Below are 24,952 nucleotides of genomic sequence, written 5' to 3' on the forward strand. Positions count from 1 at the left end.
ACTGAGTGCCATTCGCACCAATCCAGTTATAGGACTGCTAGTCTGGTTTTAAAGCATATATATGCATTAGCCTTGTGAACACCCTGCCCGTACATACAATACGCTGCCTAAAAAAAGCACTGATCAGATAAGGACAGGGACACTGTAGAAAGGTCAGCGAGTCGAATGTTTGGGCTGAGCAGGGTCTGATGGCTAGTTACAACAAGCATTGATGAATACATAACAGTCTCTGATAACAGAATCATGCAAATGTCTACTGTGGCATTTAAAAAAAAATATATTATTTATATAAAAACCAAATGCACACACATAAATCACACCACTGAATCGGATACACCAAAATCTGGTCAGGACGATAAATATTTGGTCGTTCTGCGATGGCTGATAACTGTGCCCACTAAACAGATTAGAATATCTTCCAAAAGCTATTAACAGCTGATCCATACTTTGTCATAAAACTTTCAGTGAATATCAAGAGCATTTACATTAAGCAATCTTTTACACAAAATATCAACTACAAAAATTGAATTATGACGTATTATCCTATACTTAAGCATTTTTCCGACTAAAGGCAACCCCACTTTCTGTTTAAAAAAGACACACTGTTTGCATATCACACACTTGCATCTATATATACACACATGCAAATATTTTAAGTTTGCATATATATATATATATATATATATATATATATATATATATATATATATATATATATATATATATATATATATATATATATATATATATATATATATATATATATATATATATATAAAAATATATATTAAAATAGCCCCACATCATCACATAGCCTTCACCATACCTAGAGATTGGCATGGAGTACTTTCCATAAGATCATATCTCAATGCAAATCAAACTAGCTATTAGGCTAACTGAAATAAAACCATGCCAATCTCTAGGTATGGTGAAGGCTAAGTGATGATGTGGGGCTATTTTAATTCCAGAGGCCAAGGGAACTTTATCAGGATGCATAGTATCCTGGATCCATGAAGTAACTGGCCTTTAAAAATAAAAATCTGCCTGTCTCTATGGGAATTTAACATAGGGGTGTCCAAACTTATGCACCCTGTATTTTAAGGAAGAATATTTATTTATTTACGATACATTATTCATTCACAAAGAAAATTAGTGTCCTTAAAGGTTGGATTTTTCCTATTTTTTTTAATTAAGGCATTAAGTTCAGTTTCCAAAAGATGATTTTTTATTCCTCTTTTTATTCAACTTTAGTATGGGTGTCTAAACTTATGCATAGCACTGTATATATATATATATATATGAAGAGTTATATATATATATATATATATATATATATATATATATGAAGAGTTATATATATATATATATATATATATATATGAAGAGTTATATATATATATATATATATATGAAGAGTTATATATATATATATATATATATATATATATATATATATAAAATTATACTTATTACAAATATTACTAGTTTACAACAAAATCTCTCTCTCTCTCTCTCTCTCTCTCTCTCTCTCTCTCTCTCTCTCTCTCTCTCTCTCTCTCTCTCTCTCTCTCTCTCTCTCTCTCTCTCTCTCTCTCTCTCTCTCTCTCTCTCTCTCTCTCTCTCTCTCTCTCTCTCTCTCTCTCTCTCTCTCTCTCTCTCTCTCTCTCTCTCTCTCTCTCTCTCTCTCTCTCTCTCTCTCTCTCTCTCTCTCTCTCGACACATCTTCACATCTCTCTTTATTCTCAGTTTAGACTGCAGTGGGGAAGACATGTTCTCCTTCCCAGATGAACCTAAAGCACGCACTGTTAACTCAACCTGTGCTCCATTAGTCAAGAGAGCAAATAGAATTCAGGTGTATGGAGAAGATAATAACTACAGGGTAAGCCAGCGTGACATTAAGAGATTATTACTTTAACAAGTGAAGCTGTAAACGTACGGAGGGGCAGACGTGGTGAACTGGCATGAATGTGTGACAAACTCCTGAAACAGAGAAAATTCATTTGTATACACAGTATATAACAGTGTTGTCACAGTGAGGCTCTGTGAAAAGGACTCTTATTTTGTCACTAGACTGTGAACATACTTGCATACATACACTTCTCCTTGTAACATCATAACAAACAGCCTGAATCCAAAATCACCCCCTAAACCCTCAATCACTATTCCCTACGTTATACGAATACAGTTCACTTGAAGAAGTGAATGAAAACAAGTGAGCGAATTCAGACAGCCGTTGAGCGTACATCGGCTGTAGACTTGTTATTGCGGTGCACTGTGGGATTGAATGAGTGCATGCAACGTCCACAATGGTTTCGGACACCACTACAAATGAATGTCCCCTCAAATAATGCCCTATTTGAGGGTATGGGAGGTGATTTCGGATTCAGCCACAATATCTGTTAAGCGCAAATTTGAACACCATGCAGTTAACACAGATATGTTTGTGTCACTGATCATGTGTATTGTTTATTTTTGTTCCTGTCTCCTGTCTTACTCAGTTTAACCTTTAAAGTGTTGTATGTATTTAGAAGTAAAACAAGACCAGTAATCATGTTAAATGTTTATTGTTTCCATAGCAAATGACATATTATAAATAGTTATACTTGCGTACTTGAACACTTTCCCCATCCCAAACAGACACAGTAAATGCTACACCATTTTAAAGATTTCATTCGAGCCAATAGAAGGCACAGTTCTTTGTTCTCATGTATGAGGGGAAGATTTGTGATCTGTTTGTTAAACATTAATAATTGAGTATGTTTTGTTCCAAATGTTTATAGATTTTTGTATTATGATAACAGGTTACATCTTTGTTAAATCACATTTCTTTGTCTTTCTTAAATTTCTTTATTACTTTTAATTTCTAAATGGTTTAGTCCAAGTAGGAGGGGCTCTGCCTTTTTAAGATGGCCTCTCAAGTTGTTTGAAAGTTTGGAGTATAGTTGCTGCTGTGTTCTGGGTTAATTTATTGGCATTGTTCAAAAGTTATATACAAATGAACTTTTGCCTTTTTATTTATTTATTGCATATACTTTAGGACTGCCACTGTAAATACCATTTGCACACCATTGGGAAACCTTAATTTTTGCACTTCTTGGAATAAACACTCTGAACCCTTGAGTTCATCATCACGCCATTCAGAGCAGTGGTGCTGCTACTGTTCAAAACATCTTTGGGTTTGCCTTTTTTGTTGCAGTTGGCACACCCCTGTCTCTGTTACAGCTGTGCTAGCTAATATAGTGGTTGGCTTTTATGTTACAACTGTGCTTGCTAATATAGCCTAGTGGTTGGCTTTTATGTCCAAAGCATACAGTATAAAAAGTCTAATGAGGATAATAGCACTTAATCACACAATTTCCAAGTAGTTTACTGCGAGTAATGCACTATGAAGTAAAGCAAAATACTAGATGGCACTGACTGCATAAAGCCAAAGCAACTGATGTATGCGTGTAATGATACTAGGACAGTCGACTATTGAGAATTTCAAAGCGGAATGGCATGTCATCTCCAGCTACATACTACTCAGGGCCTTTGTTCACAAACAATTCCCTCCCAGGACCTAAGCAAAGACAGAGTGGTATTTTGGACAATTTCCTGGAACTCCAGATTCCAGTGTTAAATCACTTGAAACAAACAAATGAGGTTTTATGATTCTATTGTAGGAATGTCAGATCCAGGTTTCTCTGTCTCAACCAAAGAACCCATAACTGATTTGCTGAACATCCCCCAATAAAAATAGTCTCTGCAGCTCCTTCCAAGGTCCACATTAAGACCCAGTGGCTGTAGCACAGATGATGGCTGGAAGATGACATGCAGTCTAAGCCAGAGCTGTCACAGGGTTTCACAGTGGAGGTAACAGGAAGGGCAGCCAGAGGGGGGAATGATAAATAGATGGATGGATATTGTTTTTTCATAATCCCCTCTGACACCAAGACCATTGCAGCATCAAAACATTGAGCAGGTAAAAGTAAATCAATGTACTGTACTAAGATGTCAATATGAGACATAATAATACACAACAACTTTGGGAATTATAACTCATTGTTAATTTAAGTACAATTAACATCTACTATTAATATTAAGAAAATAACCGGTTCATGGCTAAACATTAAACATATTATATTATTAACATGTTAATTGTATTGATTTACAATATAATTAACACATACTATGTTAATTAAATAGATTTACAACAAACCATGATTGTTTGTTGTAAATCATCATCCTCTTAAAAGCTATAACAAGTTATATAATGCATAACTGCTATACAATTATTCATGAGATGATAAAACATTATACAACAGGTTTTTTATAAGAAAATATTCATATTAAGTTAAATACTTTCTATCATATCAAAATATACAAAAAATGAATGAAAATTCGACTATAAAGCGATTAAAATATTGTGCTCAGCCAATGCTGTGAGTTTATGAGTAGGGCAATCAGTTTGGTCAGCCAATGGTAGTAGAGTGTTCAGGAAACCTTATTGAAAACTAACTATTTCTGCAATCCCACTGACAATATTAGTTATTGAGGTAGCTTTAAAGTAAAAATGGCAGTTTAGATGTTTGCAACATTAAATAAAAGGCCTATGCTTTTAAGACGATAATTCAGAAATCTGTTTCTGTCCTATGTGTGTGTGTGTGTGTGTGTGTGTGTGTGTGTGTGTGTGTGTGTGTGTGTGTGTGTGTGTGTGTGTGTGTGTGTGTGTGTGTGTGATATCATATGAGAGATGTGTGTGAAAAGCTCCCAAACAAGAAACCAGCTCAACTCCAATCTAGATCTGCCTGCATATCCCAAGAGTATTTCTAAACTAGAAGCCTGAACAGATCCGACACAGATCGTTCTGCAAATGACCCTTGAATATTTCACTTGAGGATAACATATTTCAAAGCAGATAAAAGCAGGGAGCACACAGCTACAGCAAGCATTAATAAACACAGGCTGCATTCTTAAAAGAAATCCTTGAGTCAACATCAGCAGTGAATCAAAAGCTTAACAGTATCAAACAAGATCCATCCTAACACCTTCCTCTATGACGGGACAGTCGTCAACTTGTACATATAAATGCATCATGCATAAGTCAGTATAACTGACACAGGTCTAGATCTGCAGATCTGTGTTTCTGAAGCAGGAGAAACAGAGCAGATACACACCTGTGCGGCACACTGCAGTAGGGCTGCCCGGTTTGAGAGATGTGCTCAGAATAACTCGCCCGGTTCCACATGCTTGCCGCAGATTTGCTAGCTTACGGGAAACACTCCTCTGAGCGGAGCACAGCTGCCGTTACTGCTGCAGACAAGCACTGCCCAGCTCACGAGTTTCATTTAAACGGCCTTCCCGCTCCCGGGCTCTCCCACTCACCGAGAGACACGGGGGGGGATGGGGATGGTGCACAAACAGCTAGCATGCACATCCAAATACACAAACACAAGACCGTTTCACCTCTGCTGCACCTTGTACCCTTTCACGTTTGTCACGGTCAAATGACGCAAGGGTCTCTACTTATTACGCATTTGTGAAATGGAAACGACTTCAGCAGATTGGGATGATAGAGATGCAAGAGGAGGAAAAAGAGAAAAGGGAAAGGATAGAGAGGTGGGAGGCAGGAAGGGAAAGAAATTAAATGAGACGGTGATAAAAGGGATGAGACGCAAGATTAAAGTAGGCAGGGAGAAAGGTTGAGTCAAAGAGAAAAGAACTGATTAAAATGGACAGAAGGAGAGAAGAAGAAAAAGTCAATTTAAAAGAACAAAAATGCACGTTTTAAAGCCTCAAAGAAGGGAACTGGCACGGCTCCAACTGGCGAGACTGATTATAGGCTGTGCAAATGGGCGCTATCAGCTAATGAAAGAGCGGCTGCAGGTGAAGGATGAGTCTTGAGCCTTGAGGTAATCCAGAGGGGAGACTGGGAACAGCCCTCCGTTACTCATGCTCGTCACAATCCCCCAATGAAACCCCTTCAACCCCAGTTCCTGTTCTGTTCCCACAGCCCAGATGTAAAATGAGATTCACTAAGAATACCCAAGTATGGGGTCTGGCCTTCAATTATAGTGGGGTCCAAATGTCATGGAAAACCTCACTAAAAATCTGGGATTCAGTATTATAATTTAAACTTGGAAATAAAGTTTCTGGGTTTTGAAACATTTAAAACATTGAAGCATTATTATGCCAAAATGACTAAGAAATCTTGATTCTGCACTATTTCAAGGTCACTAAACCAAATATGCAATTAGAGATCAACCAATATTGCTTGTTTAAGACTATAAACAACTATTTTTAACTATTTAGTGTAATTGGGGGGGGGGGGGGGACTAAATGGCATTTTTGGTCCACTTAATGGCATTTTTAACACCAAACAAAGGCGTAAGGATACGTTCACAACCTGATTGGTCGGCTTCTATGACATTTATTTCGAGACAGAACATCCAAAACAATGCTGGGCTAAATGTGCTCATTGTATGTGTGTAGCCTACATATGATGGTATTTTGACCAGCTGAGAACTCGTGAAGAGCTTATAAAATGTGTACAGGAGTCAAAACAGTGGCAGGAATCCCTCTGTCACACACACACACAAACGAAATGATGGGCTGTGATGGGCAACAGCTAGCATGACAGGGAAAAAACATGTATGCTTGAGCATTCTGTCCTTTTTAGGGTCGCATCTTGTGACATCATGTCCCGATTTTAGTTTGCTTACATGTCTTTAGTCAGTGTTGCACACCAGAGTTCGTTTGGAAGCGGACCGAGACCAATCTTTTCAGCGTTCTCGGTCCTCTTGTTTGGTGAGCACCAGGGTTCGGATGGCAGTGTTCACACCAATTCGAATGAACCGCAGTAACAGAGCAATTGCACCATGGTTCCTTTTAATCGAACCAAACATGCCAAGTGTGAACACACCCTTATTGTTGACACAAATTCATTGTAACTCAGTTTTATTTTGATAATTTAGTAATAATAAAAAATTAAAAAACATTAAATTTGAAAAACAGAAGCATTTTCACAAGTGATCTTAAACTTTTGGACCCCACAGTATGTAATTTTGAATGCAAAGCAGGTTGCACTAAGGCAAAGGGCAGAAGAGGGGATAAAAATGAGAGGAGCTCATCTGGTTGAATTATGAAGGATGCTCAATCATGCACATGCATTTGGCACTCACCTGAGTGAGTAATTAAAATCAAACATCACATATACAGCTCACTAAACCAATTACGGTCTCACAGCCCAAGGGGACCTTCAGCCATTAGCAAGGTGGCAGCCTCCTCCATATCCGTGCTGAAAGCCACTAATGTATAGGTAATTAAACAGCAAATGAGAGGTTGTGAAGCAATTCCTCCCACATATATGCGACATAAAAACACATTCTTTAAATTACATAGGCCTACAGTTCCTTGTAATAACATCACTGTTAAAAAAAAATGTTTTAAGCTTTCCTGAAATTAAAAGGGATTCATTTTCTCCTTCCCAATATTATAAAATACACTTAAGTTGAATAGTAACTCTGTAAATATGATTGAGTCCAAAAGATGAAGCACAAGCAGCAATTATTTTGCTTTGCAGTTTTTTTTTTCTTCAAATCAATGCAATTTTTTAAATTACAAATTATATCATCAACGTAAAAAAATGAGTGGAAAGTTTCATCAAAAAAAATTACCATGTATTTCAAATTTTCTTATAAAACCTGATGACATTGTCCCTGGTACTTCAATGGAAGTGTAATGCTTTAGTCCATATGATGATTGATGATGATAATAAAGATTCAAAAGGTTCCAAAACAAAGGTAGCCTATTTATTATATAAAACAAAGTGTGTAGCACACGACAATACCAGACAATGAACTGCAAATACAGAGGAACTTAAATATACAAAGATAAAGAGCTAAATGATGAACAGGTGTACAGAATGATTTGAATGAGTGTCCATTGAAATTAATAACTGGTGGGAAAAATGGAGCAAAGGAACACAGGAAACAGCAAACTGAAGAGAAACAAACTAAAAGTCCATGAAAATGAAACCAAGGCTGCATCTGAAATCTCATACTTCCCTAATATAAAGTAGACGAAAAACAGTATGTGACAAAAGTAGTATGGCCAAATTCACAGTACTCATAAAAGAGTAGACAAAAAGTACCCAGATGAACATGACCGTTTATTCAAAGGAGTTCACATGATCAATCTGAAAAATTATAAATGGTTTAAAATTTGCATTACATTATGTGTAATTTTACTATAAAATAATGTCAAATTTATGTTTTTTTGTTGATAGTCATTGTCACATATTTACTTACGCTTAGTGACCTAGAAATAGTTCATAATATTTCTCTGACTTTTGTTTTATCAAAATACTAAAACTTTCTGCTTTCAGGTTTAAATTAGACTTTTACATTTTCAATGTGGTCTCAGACTCACAATGTATTTTTCATGCTTATCATTAAATCAGCCTTTAGTTGCCCTCCACTGACATCTGATGTCTGGAAAACCAAGACAGTTGTAGATCTATTCTCTTGGATGCCATGATGAAATCTCAGAAACCTCCACTGATAATACAGCAAAAGCTGCCTGTTCTTCCCATTATCATCTGAAAGCAAACCTTTAACCATTCAAACTAACCACTATACAAGATGTCACTTAGGGTGCTTTCACACTATCACTTTTGGTGTGCACCCGAGTTCAGATCATTTGGAGGACGCTGTATTCCGAACTCAGGCGTCTGCAAAGAACATTTGCAGTACATTCGCGGCAGATAAGCCGTTATGTGCTGACGCTTTAAAAACAAAACTAAAGGTTCAAAAACCAAAACTTAATAGTGAGGTGAGCAACGCTATGCATTTTGTCACCTTCTTTGTCGTTGGGACCATGCAATAGGGGTAAACAGCTGCTACTTTGATGACGCAAGCGTAAAGTGGAACGGGCACACATCATTTTAAATAATTTTTTTGGGTGGGGGGGGGTTGCAATCGAACTTCAAATTCATTTTACTGAATTGTCCTCATTCTCACATCATACGGTGTTAAAATATAATCATTATGACATTAAATTTCGTATCATGTCCCACAAACTTGGGGTTAAAAATTGTTGCATTTGAATTTAGTTTCTTTACATTGTAACTGTGCAATATCTTAATTTTACTTTATTAGAAATATATGAAGCTGGAACATTTGTAAAACTAAATGTATTACAGTGTGTTCATCAATCTCATGTTATAAGAGAAACTTTAAAAGGTGCCAAATAAGTTCAGACATCATATTCACATCCTGAATCACCCTACCAAATCTAAATTTCACAATAAGAACACTATATTTGCCAACAGTACACAGTTCTTCTTTAACTGAGCATTTTATATTCTTGCAATCCACACTAAGTGTGAAATAAATAGATAATGGCTCCATTTAGAAACTGTGTGATATATTAACCATTGCCATTGACTTAATGGATTTTACAGCATCCCTTGGAAATTATAGTCATAACCATAACTTAAACATGTTTATTGGCTATCTAGTTAAGCTGTGGTAATATTGAGCTATAATAATAAAATATGACTTCCATCATGACTGCTTTAGATCATCATCAAAAAAAAAAGAAAGAAAAGGAACTTAGTCATTTGGTAATTAATGATCATTTGTTAAACACAATCTTCCTGTAGATAAATCTGTTCAAGGGAATAACAGATAAACTCAGAGTTGTATGGTACTCACCACTTATTTGGCCTTGAAGACCTAAGGACACTCCGGAAAAGACAAAACTTTTCAGTTTCTCTTATGTATGTGCCTCAAGAAGAATTCAGGATATCTGAAGATAGATTTTATCCACAAATCATTATTCTCTCTTCCTTGAGGTATCTTCTGGCACGTGCTCTTAACACCCAACAAGACTAATATTTCTGAGCCTCACAGTTATCTAAACTCACTGGAATCTTACTGAAGGTACGTGTCTCGTGTGCCAAAAATATCCCGGTGCTAATTGCTCATATGACCTCTGTTTGCTCTGGTTCCTTCCTTCTGTAGAGGGTGTGGAGTGCGGAGTTGGATGGGTGAAATTAGTGCTGGATCAGCCTGAACTGAGCCGCCCCCATTCAGCCAGAGTCAGGCTGTCAGCACCTTCTCCATCTCCCCTGTGAGCTTCTACAGGATGAGGGGGGACAGAAAAGAGGTCTCATCCCTAAATTGAGCAGAGAAAGAAGGGTCTGACCAATCGCCCCCATCCTCAGTGGTCTCAGGTTACACCTGCTGCAGCGGGCCGCCTCAAATCAGCAGTAACTGATGAGCTTGCGGTCCAGATGAAACCAGAACCTTCCTGTCCTGTGCATCTGCCTTCAGGTTCACAGAGCTGATCAAATGGTGCAGAACAGAGATATGCGAGATTCTGAATTAAAAAGCACTCGTGACTGCTGCAAGTCATGATATGGAAAGATTCTTATCTGATCAAAAATACAGTAAACGGTGATACTGTGAAATATTTTTAGCACCCATTACTCTTGTCTTGTGTCTCACATAACATAACATAACATAACATAACATAACATGATTCATATAATATCATTTAATTCATATATAACATAACAAAACATAATATAATATAATATAATATAATATAATATAATATAATATAATATAATATAATATAATATAATATAATATAATATAATATAATATAATATAATATAATATAATATAATATAATATAATATAATATATGTCAGCACCCATTACTTTAGTCTTGTGTCTCACATAATATAATATAATTCATAAATATAATATAATATAATGCAGTCTGATTAAAGCCACAAGCTTGCATTTCTTATGAAGGAAGACCTTTGACTTTCATTGTGTACTTTATAATTCTCCCTACCAAACCAGAAAAGACACAATATTGTACAATTGATGTAATTTCTTTCAGTGCTTAAATTATCCTTATTTAGATGGCAAAATGTTATTGAAGTAATTATAATGCATAATAATTGTGATTAGACTGAATAACCACAATCAGACAATTAATAATCATGACAGGCTAAAAGAAACATTTCTAATTCTCACAGCTGTAAACTGGTTGCACTGCTTAATATTTTTGTGGATAATGTGAAAAAAAGTATTTATAAAAAGCATTTGGACTTAAAATGCATCACTACAAGGCCAGAGGTCAAAGCCAGGACAGACATGACGACATGAGCCTTGATGGCCTGCTATAAGTCATGTAAACACTATAGCATGGGCAGTGATGTGAAAGAAAGAGTCAGAAAAATATAATCCAAGATTACTTTTTTTATCAGGGAAGGGGGAAAGACTTTAACCCAGGCTAACTCTATGATGAATTCAATAAACTTGATATAAATTATAAATGAGCAATAGGGAAAAATCTCCACAAGCTGTCCGTTTAAATCCTGAATGAGATTTGCTCCATTGAAAGAAAACTAATCCCCCACCTCTCTGGTGCTGTCCACGTGTGACCTATGAAAGTCAAAGATTCAACAGCATTCCCTGGTGGTTGTCTTGAGCACAGCAGAGTGTTACTACATTTTCACGCTGCTCAGGCCAAGCAGAGGATCATTGACTCTGACAGAAATAACTTCATCCTCTCACCGTAGATATTTCATTCAGGCTTTAATGTGGGCAAGGTGGGAAACTGCCGTAACCAGTGCTCGGGGCTATTTGTCCTGTGATCAGTCCTGGCAGACTGAGTTAAGAACGTATGTGTGTGTTATGGCTGGTGGACCTGAGGGACATACATTTCATGGCTATAATTAGGCAAATAAATTGCAGCAATCAATGTCACCATTACAGCTTGTTCTAGTATGGAGAGCAGTCAGACTTGATAATGTATGGATAGATTTAGTATGCAAAGACAGTATGTTACAGTTAAATGTGTTACTCAACGAGCACAAAAAAGCGCAAGGAGAAAAAAAAAAGTACCAATAAAGTCGAATGTTGACTATTATTTATATACCATTTATAAACGTATTTACTTTTTTTATATCTCTTTGGGGCTTATAAAAAATATATCCTGAATTGATAAATTCATACTATTATATTTAAAAGATATATAATCTATTTAGGCACAACTTAAGTAATGATAAAAAAGCAGTGTCCAAAAAGCATCATACACTATCGTTTAAAAGTTTATGGTCAGTAAGATTTCTTTTTCATTTAAGAAGATATTAGTACTTTATTCAGCAAGGATGCATTCAATTGATCATAAGTGACAGTGCATTTGTAGTGTGACAAAAGATTTCTATTTCAAATAAATGTTATTTATTTGAAAATTCGGTCACACTTTGGATTAGGGTCCAATTAACTCACTATTAACTACGACTTTTGCCTCAAACTCCTAATTACGGTTTATTATAGTTAGGAAGGAAGTTGTTAAATTTAGGTAACTGGGTGGATTAAGGGATGTAAAATATGGCTATGCAGAATAAGGCATTAATATGTGCTTTATAAGTACTAATAAACAGCAAAAATTCTAGTAATATGCATGCTAATAAGCAACTAGTTAATAGTGAGAATTGGACCCTAAACTAAAGTGTTAAAATTTCTATTCATCAAAGAATCCTGAAAAATTCATTTCGGTTTCCACAAACATATTAAGCAGCACAGCTGTTTTCAACAATGATAATAAGAAATGTTTCTTGAGCACGAAATCAGCATATTAGAATGATTTCTGTAGAATTATGTGAAACTGAAGACTGGAGTATTGGCTCCGGAAATCAAACATATAGATTTACCATCACAGTAATAAATTACATTTAAAAATATATTAAAATAGAAAACAATTATTTAATGTTTTTTTATATATATTTTACTATTAATTATTTTTTAGTAATAATACTTCACAATATCATTTTTTTAATAACCGCCTGGGTGAGTATAAGAGAATTCTTTTAAAAACATTTTAGAAAAAAATCTTACAGACCCCAAACTAAATAGAGTAGACTTACTGAATCACCCTGACAAAATGTATTTTCTTAGTCACTATTACTATTGTTCACACTTCGGCATGTAATTCTTCCCACATAATTTGTGCTACAGATATGAATGATAGTTCAAATAATGCAGCCCAATGAGGCGTGCTATCATACTTAATAATATCACCTTATGGACAATAAAACAGGCAAAGAAATGAGAGAGATGAGTAAAATAGACTAGAAGAGCCTGGATCAGTGTCTCCCCTAAGTGTAGGCTGGAGCCAATACCGTATTACAGTAGTCCCCTGAAAAACATTTTTTAAGAGACTTTAACATTACATTGTATACATTTGTTGCAACCACTTAAAAATAGACTTGAAACCACATAGGAATGTGTTAAAACAACAGAGAACATCTTGACAACTGCACAGCAACACCCTACTCTTGTAGCCTGTGAGTTTGAACATGCAAGTACTACTCAAATTTTCTTCAGAAAATGTACAAATCTAGTTCTGGTCACCTTTGTTTCCATGACTTAGATGAGACAATGACACCAATGTCATTAATGATAACTGTGACTATATCAGGTGGGATGACGGACCACCACCTTCAACTAAACCTTGCCAAGACAGAGTTGCTTGTGGTCCCGGCCAACCCAACACTACACCACAACTTCTCCATTCAGCTAGGTTCGTCATCCATAAGTCCATCAAGGTCAGCCAGGAACCTTGGAGTTGTGATTGATGATCAATTAAACTTTACAGACCACATTGCTAGAACAGCCCGGTCCAGCAGATTTGCCTTATACAACATTAGGAGGATCAGGCCCTTCCTATCAAAGCATGCTACTCAACTCCTTGTCTAAGCGCTTGTTCTATCCAGACTGGACTATTGTAATGCTCTCCTGGCTGGTCTTCCAGCTTGCACTGTCAAACCTCTGCAACTGATCCAGAATGCAGCAGCTAGAGTGGTCTTTAACGAGCCGAGCTGAAGACGCATCTTTTTCGGCAACACTTGATCCATTACTTTATCTTCTATCTATTATCTTCATAAAATAAAATAAAAATTAAACTGGGAAGGGTCATAGCACTTGCATACTGTTGTCCTATTGTTAGTTAAACTGCTTCTATTGTTCTCATTTGTATGTCGCTTTGGATAAAAGCGTCTGCTAAATGAATAAATGAAAATGTAAATATCAACATGGAATAAAAAGACAAGACTAAAATCTCTTTGTTTTTGTCAAAAAAAGGAGACAAATATTGCAGACTGCTTTTAACAACCACTAAGAGCTTTTATGTATGCAGTTGCTAGATGTCAATATTTTAAATCCTCCAATCATAGCTTGTTTTGAAAAGAAGTTTTACTTAATCTTTGCAATCTGGCAACCATACACACTATGCTCTCTCTGCACTGCGGAAGCAGAAAGGATGATGTGAAAACAGACAAATATGTAAGCTGCAGTTTAGCAATCTCCATTGAGATATTCTGCTCAAATGAAAATGTCATTCAGCAAGTCTGTGTTCATGCGACTAAATCTGCGATCAAAGCTTCTCAGTGACAAAATTGTGACTAAGTTCTCATTGACTAAGGATATGTTTACATGACAACAATGTACTAATCCCCATTCACACGGATCTGCAAAAATATGTAATATGTATGCGTGAACATGTAATTCGCATTACGTCACCGTTTTCACAAATTCACGTTTTTCTTGTTTGCATGGAGACGGTAAAGGCATCGTTTCCAAAACCTTGCACTTTGAAACCCGTTTTCAAATGTTTGCGTTTTCAGGCCCCAAAACGCCGCTGTCGTGTACATGAACGGCCAAACCGCATAAAAAGATTTAGTGTCGTGTAAACATGCCCTAAAACTAGACTAAAATGCCCAGACATTTAGTCGACTAAAACTTGACAAAACAAAAAGAGAACAAGGTTGGCTAAATATGATTAAAAACTAAAAAGTACATTTGACACAGGACTAAGACTAAATTAAATAGCTGACAAAATTAATACTATATTAAAAGGCACAACTTCTACTAAAACAATCAACATTCCAGTAGGCTAACATATAAATACCAGAGTGTGAAATTTTAGGCTGATCGCATCAAGACAAAAATGCAGTCCTGTCAGTGTGGTCGTCCGTTGTTGAACATTTGGACAACTTCACCACTCTCTGCAGAGCCTTGCGGTCAAGGGCAGAAACTCTGCCATACAAAACTAGGCAAGAGTGTTTTTACTCTTTGCATCAGAAAAAGTAGGAGATGGTTTGAGAAGCCGTCTAACCTTCCTCAGCATTTTGAAGAGTGCATTTTCTTGTTTAGAAAAAGAAGTATAGTTGACTGAGCATAAGAGTTCTGCTAATACTGATTGGTTCATGTTTCTCCGCCCAGCTTCCTAGAATCAATTACCAGATGCTTAGAGGAAAAGGTTTTTGTTCCTAAACCACACTGCCAGCAAGATCTCTTTAAATCATGTCTTTAAATCACTCCAACACAGGACACAGCACTACAAAACAAAGTCCTGCCCGACCAAAGACTCCCTTGCAGGAAGATTGCTCGCTCAAATGTTACTTGGATAAATCCCAGGTAGCGCGACTTCCTGCAAAAGGAAATGAATGTTTGTTTTGGATGGATGACCTTCCTAAGAAACCAATACCACATCCACCTGCCTACTCTGACAATATATCCTCCTGAGAGTGTCTATGATTTAGACTAATTTTCTTTGAGGAGTCAAAGCAGTAGTTATCAATAGCTTTAAAAAAGACAAATGGTCCTCCACACCATTTCAGAGAGAGCACATTGATTTTTATTTTTTATTTTTTTATTCAGAGAGCTCCTAGGTCTACATTACATTCAGCCAGACTTTTAAGGTATCAAAATCTTAAGAGTCACATCTAATTTGGAAACTTTGTTCACATTCAGAAGAGAAACAAAGGCATAATCTGCACAGCTCTGCTGTTCAGAATAAACTAAATATTTGAGGCTTCACTTCAAACACGCACCCGTGAGACTGTGAAGATCATAGTTCGATAGCAAAATCCAAGTATTAGCCATTGGAATTTCCTTCTCCTTCAAAAAAGGAGGCCAGCTTCATGGTCTGAATAGCATAATTCCTCATTCTAAACCCCACAGACTGAAACGTCTGGAGCAGAGAGCAAAAGACATTGTTTACAAGCTCAAGTCATCTCAGCAGCTCCTTTTATGTTAAGTGAAGGCGAGAGAAAACGGAATCTCTGCAGTCATATACATTTGCTGGCTCACTTCTTACAAAAATTCTGCAGGAGACCTGACATCTGTGTTCAGTTAGAGAAAAAAAAAAAAAAATCTCCAGCTCTAGGCTTTTTGGGTCCACATAAGTGTTGTTATTGCTAAGTATGCTAACTATTAAAGTTACTTGAAAGTATTAAAAATAGTTTTCATCAATAAAGTAAAGGTAAAATAAAATATAAATATTATATGAAAAACTTCAAAATCAAAATTAGAAATGGCACCTTAAAATAAGTTCAAGACAAAGTATTGAAAGTAAAGAAAAATTACAAAAGCACATATCCAAAAGACTAAAAATAAAAAATGTAATAAAAGGTAATGTAAATATTAATACTATAATAGTATACTATTAGTATAACACTGGTCCACGTCATGCAAACTGAGCAATGAAAATAATCATTCGTACAATCTGAGAATTTGCCATCGGATTAATTCTGATCCTTCAGCTACCCTGTTAACTTTGCCCTTTATTAACCTATATAATATTCTCATTACCTTTCCTCCGCTGATGTAACTTCATCCTCTTCCTCGCTGATAGTCTCCAGTTTAATCTCGGTCCCCTCACGTCCAACATCCTGCTTGGTCACACGGCCCAACGGCAGGCAGCTGCAGCAGGTACCCATGCCGGCGGAGGCTTTAGCATCTCTACGGCCCCTATGTCTGCTGTCTCTTCGGTCTACAAACTTTCTCATGTACAGCAACACACATTGTTACATCTCAACCATGTTTCTGAGTTTAGCGCGGGCTGGAGGGTTAAATACGACAAGTCAATCTGTGTCTGACTGAATGGCCCTGGTGACATACTGCAAAACATAAGCAGCCACTGTCCTCTCTTCTCAATTACCTCATTGTTTTTCCTCTGTCCCTTCCTCCTGTCAATGCTCTGTTATTACACCAAGTCCCATTTGTTTCGACCAGCACAAACAATGTGTTTTTAGCCTAGCATGGCTTTCATCTGTCATGGAAGATGTGATGGTACCATGGCACGTTGTGTCTGGTGCCTACTTCTTTCTCAAAGGAAGTATCATACAGTATACTATCTGGACAATATGGATGGCTTGAGAATACAATACAACAGTTGTAAGTAGCAATGCAGCACGACTGGTCTCCTACGCTCCAGATTAGATCAGAATATGGCTGCCCTCGGGCAAGTTATTTAAACTGGACTCACAGTGGTACTCCCGGGTTGTGTGTCATTCATTTTGATTTCAGACTCGGAATTGAATTTAGGTAGAACAGGATGCACAAAAAGTGTAAACAATGTGACACCAAAACATTTTGTGATTATCCCAACAAAGCAAAAGATTTTGTCCAACTAATGGAAAATGGAGGGAGTATTTAGAAAACCTTTTGGGGGGAAAAGCCTACCATGTGCCAATAAATTAAATGTTTGATAAAAAAAAAGAAAAAAAGTGAAAATATTGAATAAAATCATTTTTATAAAAACACTGCTGTTCAAAGGTTTTGCTTTTATTCAGCAAGGATGCATTAAATTGATCAAAAGTGGCAGGAAAAACATTTGTTACAAAAATTAATATTTCAAATAAATGCTTTTTTTCCAACTTTCTATTCGTCAAAGAGTCCAAATAAAAATGTATCATGGCTTCCACAAACATTAAGAACACTGATAATAAGAAATATTTCTTGAGCACCAAATTAGCATATTGATTTCTTAAGGATCATGTGACACTGAAGACTGGAATAACGGCTGCTGGAAATTCAGCTTAACCACCACAAGAATAAATTATATTTTAAAATATATTAAAATAAAATAAAATAAAATAGTTATTTTAAATTGCAATATAATTTCACAATTTATTTTTTATCAAATAAATGATGAACATTGATGAAGAGACTTTTTTTTTTAAATGTTTAAAAAATAACTCTTACCAAACCCAACATTTAGAAGTAATCCTTTTAAAAAATACTGTACAATAACAAACCATTTTTAATACATTTAATTTTAGGGACAATTGTGGAAGAACATTCCATTGCTCTGATGAAGTGAAGTTCTCAAAATTCCAATTTTGATGTCAGTGTTTATTTTCATAGTTATTTGAAAACAGTGTGTAGAACATACTGTGCTATATTGTGTGAAAGTAATCCACATACCATGGAATTAATAGGCATAGTCAGACAAAATTAATGATGCATAGATTAAAATAAAAATGATGATAGATTTTACTAAATGTGTTTACGGTAACTACTGAAATTCCTCAACTTAGAATGACAGGAAGACAAATATAAACTGTCTTGCGATTCAAATTCAAATTCAACATCCTGCGGGACATGGCCAATTCAATTTTAATTCCTGCTCATGAATTGAAAGGGAGCCAATTCTTACATTTGGCCCAACCCTGGAATTCTCAAGACGATCAGTCATGCCTGGATTCATAAGCAGACCCCCCTGCTGCTGCTGGTGAGATACAAATAACACGATTTCCACAAGATAAATTATTAACGCTGCAGGTAGTTCAAAAGGAGCATTTCTCTTCTTTTTTTTTCTCATGAGCAGTTTAGTCCACTGCAGCTCCACTGCGCACAGCCCCCACCGCAACAGGAAAACATTAAGCAGTCCCGTCACAGCGAAAGGCTCCTGCCTCACTGAAAAACGCAGCATAATCACTTTATCCCCTATTCTCTTCAGAGAAAGAGGGTAAGGGGGAGAGAGAGAAAGAGAGAGAGGTAATACTGGCACAAACATGCTGTCTCATAATGCCTCATGCGTATGCTGAGAAACATCTGAGGGATCAAACAGAACTAGTGAACAAGCCAAGACACCTCAGATTTCAAATCAATCTAACTGAAGTGAGCATCTGCTACTGAGTAAGCATCCATCCAATGTAAACATTATGGTATGAAACAGCTGACTGAGATAAGCCAGAAAGAGCACACTGCACCTATAATATTAGCATTTTTTACTTGCACTGCAATATTTTGTCTGACGTACTGTGACGAAGCACAACCACTGCTCGGCGCTGAGGCTGACTACAAAAGCCAGCCAATCACACTTAGGGATTACACAAAGGAAACAAACACATTTCAGTGGAGCGGATGTCATGTAAAGGTCACACACACACACACACACACACACACACACACTCATAGTATTCATGACGAGGCCAAAACAAAAAGTCTGACAATGTATAGCTATAATAACACACACACACACACACACACACACACACACACACACAAAATAAATCAAGTAGCTTTAAAAAAGCATTTGAATCTGACTGATAATAAACAGATGATGTTACAAGTTGTTGTATAAATCGCACAAAGGCATCCCAACAAATTCGTCTTTAATCAAAACAGAATTACGCAGGAGAAAACAACCACAATAGCACAAATGATACCATCAACTAATTCAAATTGAGGGCATATATACACAGAGCAAACAAAGGGTAACTAAACAAGGAACACCTGAACTGAATGAATCAAACAATGTGTAACCATGGAAACAAACAAGCAGGGAGAACAGAACTAATTAACATACTAGAAAACTAACTATGAAACTCAGGCATGAATGGAACAGAAAAACATGAGAAACAAACTCAGAATGTGACATTACTCCCCCCTCCCAGAAGGCGCGACCTTGAGGCAAAAAAGAGTCCAACCGGGAGAGAGGGCAGGCACCCTGGAGTAGTGGCGGGTAATGGGCAGGTGACCAGGGTGGTGCAGGTAGGCTTGGAAGCCTCTAGGGTAGCACCGGCAATACAGGGAGCCAGGGAGGTACTGGCAGTGCAGGGGGTGCTGGAGATGTAAATCGCAAAGGCTCAGTCTTCTTGAGACGAGGTAGGAACATTAGAGTCTATATCTTTGGAGATGTAAATGGCAAAGGAGCTAGGGACATTTGAGCTTAGAACACTGAAGACAGGAACAGCCTCCGTGGCCGAAACGAAGGAGCTAGGGACACTGGAGTTAGGAATGGTAATACTACAGGAACTCCTCCACATATTGTTCTGGTTCCTGACCGCTCTGATGGAGGGAGAAGATGAGATGATCCTCAGCCAGTCATGTCATGTCATGTCATGTCATGTCATGTCATCCTCATTTATATAGCGCTTTTAACAATGTTGTTTCAAAGCAGCTTTACAGAGATAAACGTATAATTTAAGGTAATAGAGATTGGTTTGGCTTTAAAGTGGTTCTTTAATAAAGTTATTTTCCAGCTAAAGTTAGTTTTGATTGATTCGCTTCCGTCGCGACGATCATTTGTTATTAAATTAGGGGCCGCTAAGACGACACCATTCTCTATACACAGACTTTAAACGCGAACCTGTGATAAACACTGATGGCGTTCACATGCGCATTAAGAATTGGTTCTATAGTTATGTGCGTTTGAATATATGTGCGCAGGTTTGGAATTCCCTACAGACCAAGTACTGGTCTTTCCTTATAAATTTTGATACAGAATTTTATTTTATTTTGTCACTTCGGGGTAAGTACGCGAAACGGGGTAGGTTTTCCCGACAACGCTTTATCTGTAGAGTGAGTACAGTCCTCTTACCTCAGCCAGATCCATATTTCTTCTTCTTGTTTTGGGGTCTGGTATTGTCACGTACTGTGGTTGTGATCAAAGCGCACAACGATATAGAGTTCACAATAGTCCTTTTATTTAACCAAAACCACGAGATAAAGGGTAAATAAACAAGAAACAGCTGAACTGAATGAATCAAACAATAGCCGTGTTTCCACTGTTGGGCCAAAAGTAAGCATTCTAATGCGTGCCAGGGCCAGTTGAGTTTCTAGCAAGTGTATGAAATAACTTCCTTGTGATCCGATGGGTATTCTGATCACTGTATGAGGCAGAAATATATTTATATGCGATGCTAAAGACTACTTATGCTAACCATTGCAATAATAAATACATATAGCAAATACCAGAGGCTGCTGAAGAACATAGACAAATCATTTCATAAATAATTATAATCGTGTATTACTTTGGTTTCATGTTTTAACTGTCTCTTGCCTGTGCCTTTGTGGATACCAGACAAATGCCTCTGCATGAGTCATACAAAACATGTATAGCTCCTAACTCCTGTTTTCTTCTCATGAGCTCCCTCTGTTGCTCTGGCTGAAAGGAGGTGTGTGGAAGCTAAAGTATAGCGTGCTTGCTGCATGACATGGAGGTGCCAACGCGATCACTCAACAGTTTTCCTGATAACAGCGGAAACAACTTAACACTGTCATTTTCGTTCATACAGATAATGAGAACCAGAGAATTAGAGTAATGCAACTTTAAAGAGTCTACTTTTATATAGTCTACTCACAATTACAACAAAACATGTTTTTGTAAAAGTAAGAAAACAAAAAGGATGTGCTTTCTGCTATCTCAGCCTCCGTAAACTGGAGCGCGTCACAACAATGAACAAACTCACTTTCTCACAGACACGAGAAATATATCTATAGAAAGCTTGAAATATCTACTTTTAAACTAACCAAATTCAAATAAAAAACAAATACTCTCTGATTATGTAATCTGCATGAAACATGCATTTCTCTCTAAAGTAACTGCTCTTTCAGATATCGTTGGATTTCTGCAAAAACAACTGGTTCAGAAATGACTGCTCATGTTTACACTTTACAAATACACTTATTCTATGCATGGGACAAAAAAAGAAAAGTAGCGATGGGAAGATAATGCACCAATAGCTAACCTCTGTACCTAAGCTAAACTGTTCATGTAAACACTATGTTCGGATTCATCAATCGGAATGATTTCATTCCAATTTAATCTAAAATTGTCGATGTAAACATAGCTATTGTCTACACTGCCATACGAGTGCTCACAAAAGAGACGTTGTACCATGCAACTTGAGTGCGCTGTGAAGTTCGAACAAGAAGTGGCATCGGGGATGGCATGAGTGTAAGTAAATGATAAGATAATTTTAATTATTTGGGTGAACTATCCCTTTGATCATGATTCCAGGGGGTTAGTGAATGAGCTATTTAGTGTTCTGCCCCTAAATACAACCCTATAAAACTATCAATCCTCAATGTATCAAGTCTAATCTTAAGCATCATTTATTAACTGTTAAATGTGAAGAAACACAGGAAGGTCTGGACCATCCCAATAGGTCTCTAGGTTAAAATGAGCACATATGTCTACAGTAAATGTTGTAATTAATATATTAAACATGACAGTTCACCTCAAAAACACTCAGTAGTAGCCTGATCTGGAGCGTATCTCCACTATATTTTGAACAGATGTGACAGCAGGTAATGTAGCATGACTCTACACCATCAGAAAGTAAAAAGTCAAAAGGTCATTTGCAGGATGAGTGAGCTTTGCCTCTGAAATAAAGGAATGGGACTACTTAAAAACACATCTACACAGGAACAGTGACGCGTGGAGAGGGTTGCTGGTTTGGCACAAATGCTGCTCCACTGACATTGCTGGGAGATGGTGCCTATAGGGAAATCCATCCTCTTTAATCAACATTTAAAGTGTTTTGCCTCCACTCTACTGAAACACATCATGGTTAATTAACTCATTGCATCCCAAGAACTTCAGGAGACTGAACCAATAGTGGGGGGTGGGATCAATACACCATGAGTGGATCAGAAGAGAAAGGCCGATTGAGGTAAAAATATCACAAACTGAAATTCTACATTTTTTTCCCAAGAGTTTGAGCTGTGGGAGTGCCAGAGAGCTGGTGTTTGGGAATCTGATTCTCTGTAGGCGGTCAATTTAGGGCTACAGTCTCATGGAAATACAACACTTCCACTGCAACTCTAGTGGGATGTAAACCCAAATGACAAAAAGGATATTGTCCCAATAGGACACCATTGTGTCTAAATGCCTTTGGGGAGATATAGAATTGCACAAATTCAGTACAGAATACTTTTCAGAGAGTCTGCTGGCTTTTTGGGGAGGAAAAACTGGGAAATTCTTGTTTCACACGTGTTTGTACACAAAATCCCAAATAATCAGAAGCACAGGCATTCACTCAAGTAAATATATATACTACAGTCCATAATTTTGGGATCAGTATGATTTAAAAAATTAATAAAATAATAAATATCTTATGCTCACTAAGGCTGTACTTTTTTACATTTTAAAATGTAATTTATTCATTACTCCAATCTTCAGTGTCAGATGATCCTTCAGAAACTAGTCTAATATGCAGATTTGGTTTTATTATTATTATTATCATAAAAGTTGAAAAAAGTTGTGATGCTTAATATTTTTGTGGAGAAATACTTTTTAGGATTCTTTGATGAATAGAATGTTCAAAAGAACAGCATTTATTTAAAATAGTAAAGACATTTGTAATGTTGCAAAATATTTCTGTCACTTTTGGTCAACTTTATTCAAATTATTATTTTATTTAAAAAAAAAAGGTTTTGAATGGTAGTGTATATTCTCAAGAGGAGGATATTTTCTTCCTCCATCGGGGCTCATGTAAATGAGTTTGATTTTACTACGGCCGCTCACACTCAACAGTCCCGCCATTGTGTTGACTCCTCTTATTTCCAAAAAACCTGCTGCACAAGCAGCGGCTGTTGTCACGGCAGCGACATGCAGACTTGGCCTGAGCTCAGGCTGTTGGATGAGCAGTGAAGTGAAAGAAGGGGGTCTGGGGGGGGGGTTCCTCAAACAGAGTCACCATGGACCTTACCATCAGGGTAGACGCCGCATTTAATATGATGTGAATTCTGAAACGAACGACATAATTATTCGAAAAATAAAAATACTATTAGAATTTTACTACGTTCCTTTGCTGGCCGTAAATGCAGTGAATCCATGATAAATTCCAAGCACGCAAACTAAAGCCCACAGTTATAATTAAATGCACTGGGTGGCGCTGTGGAGCGTGTAAACAAGTTGATTGTATTTGATCACAATGTTCAAATACAACCTCGCAAAGTTTCGAATTACTTCGATAAAAATGATCTAACTAAATGATCTTACAAATTGTAATTACTTTTGATCAAATTAATTAATGAAGCTGAGTTATTATAATATCACCACCACCACATGAGAAATCACATGAAATCCAAACACAAGTCGAATGACTGCAGGTTAGACCAGCTGTACCCTAATGAGCCGAGAAGATAACTGATAGACTCTGATAGAATGATCTCGAAACGTGCTTCCTTTAAGTTTTGTCGAGGGAGACAGGTTTAAGAACCGAAAACACAAACTTCGCTTAGCACACCGTTATCTTTGTGTCTGCAACCTTTGTCAGCAGTGTGCTTTTTTCACCCGAGCATGTGCATATTGTTTTTCTTAACATGAACATAATATATTGTTTAATGTTTTCTGCTAAAACAAAACCTCACTATACATAACGTAAGCTTGTTGTGTATATTGCCTAATCGTAAGCTTGTTCAGAAATGGTGACAAAAACTTGATGAATAAAACGTCATTGTAAATGTTAAACGGCATTTTAATAAACAAATATTCGTTTTTTATGAGCCCAAATATTCAAAAGCAATAATTTTTTTTAAATGCCCATCCCTAGTTTGTTTTTCAAAGCATCAAAAATATTCCTTTCTAAAAAAAAATTTATAATACATTTTAATCAGTAGACAAAGCACTCCAGAAAACATTGGTTGTGAAAATCAAATGACTTCAGCTAGAACAAATTCTACTCCAAATAATCTGGCAAATTTATTGTAAGAGAAACATTGAACTAACCAAAGGACTAACCAACGGGCACAAGAAGCTTTCAAACTCAGGGCAACCCTGACTGTCCTATAGGAAAAAATCTCTTATGTGTGAACCTGCCAATATGAGCTCTTGGTAAGAGGAAGGACACACTGTCACTCTGATAAAC

At 36.7% G+C, this 24,952-nt stretch overlaps 1 protein-coding gene across 4 annotated transcripts in view; it reads right to left on the minus strand.

Moving 5' to 3' along the window:
* plekha7b (pleckstrin homology domain containing, family A member 7b) overlaps positions 1 to 24,952 on the minus strand; it is a 111,165-nt gene that overhangs the window by 80,203 nt on the left and 6,010 nt on the right. The window contains exon 1 of one of the 4 annotated variants that reach the window (XM_081359926.1): positions 16,659 to 16,687. The exons of the other annotated variants lie outside the window; for them this stretch is intronic. The gene's annotated coding sequence lies outside the window, so the exon portion shown is untranslated. Of the gene's footprint in view, positions 1 to 16,658; positions 16,688 to 24,952 lie in introns of those variants that run through there. 4 annotated transcript variants of the gene reach the window in all.

Source organism: Scardinius erythrophthalmus (genome assembly GCF_964197995.2).
Source record: "Scardinius erythrophthalmus genome assembly, chromosome: 2".
NCBI classification, from domain to species: Eukaryota; Metazoa; Chordata; class Actinopteri; order Cypriniformes; family Leuciscidae; genus Scardinius; species Scardinius erythrophthalmus.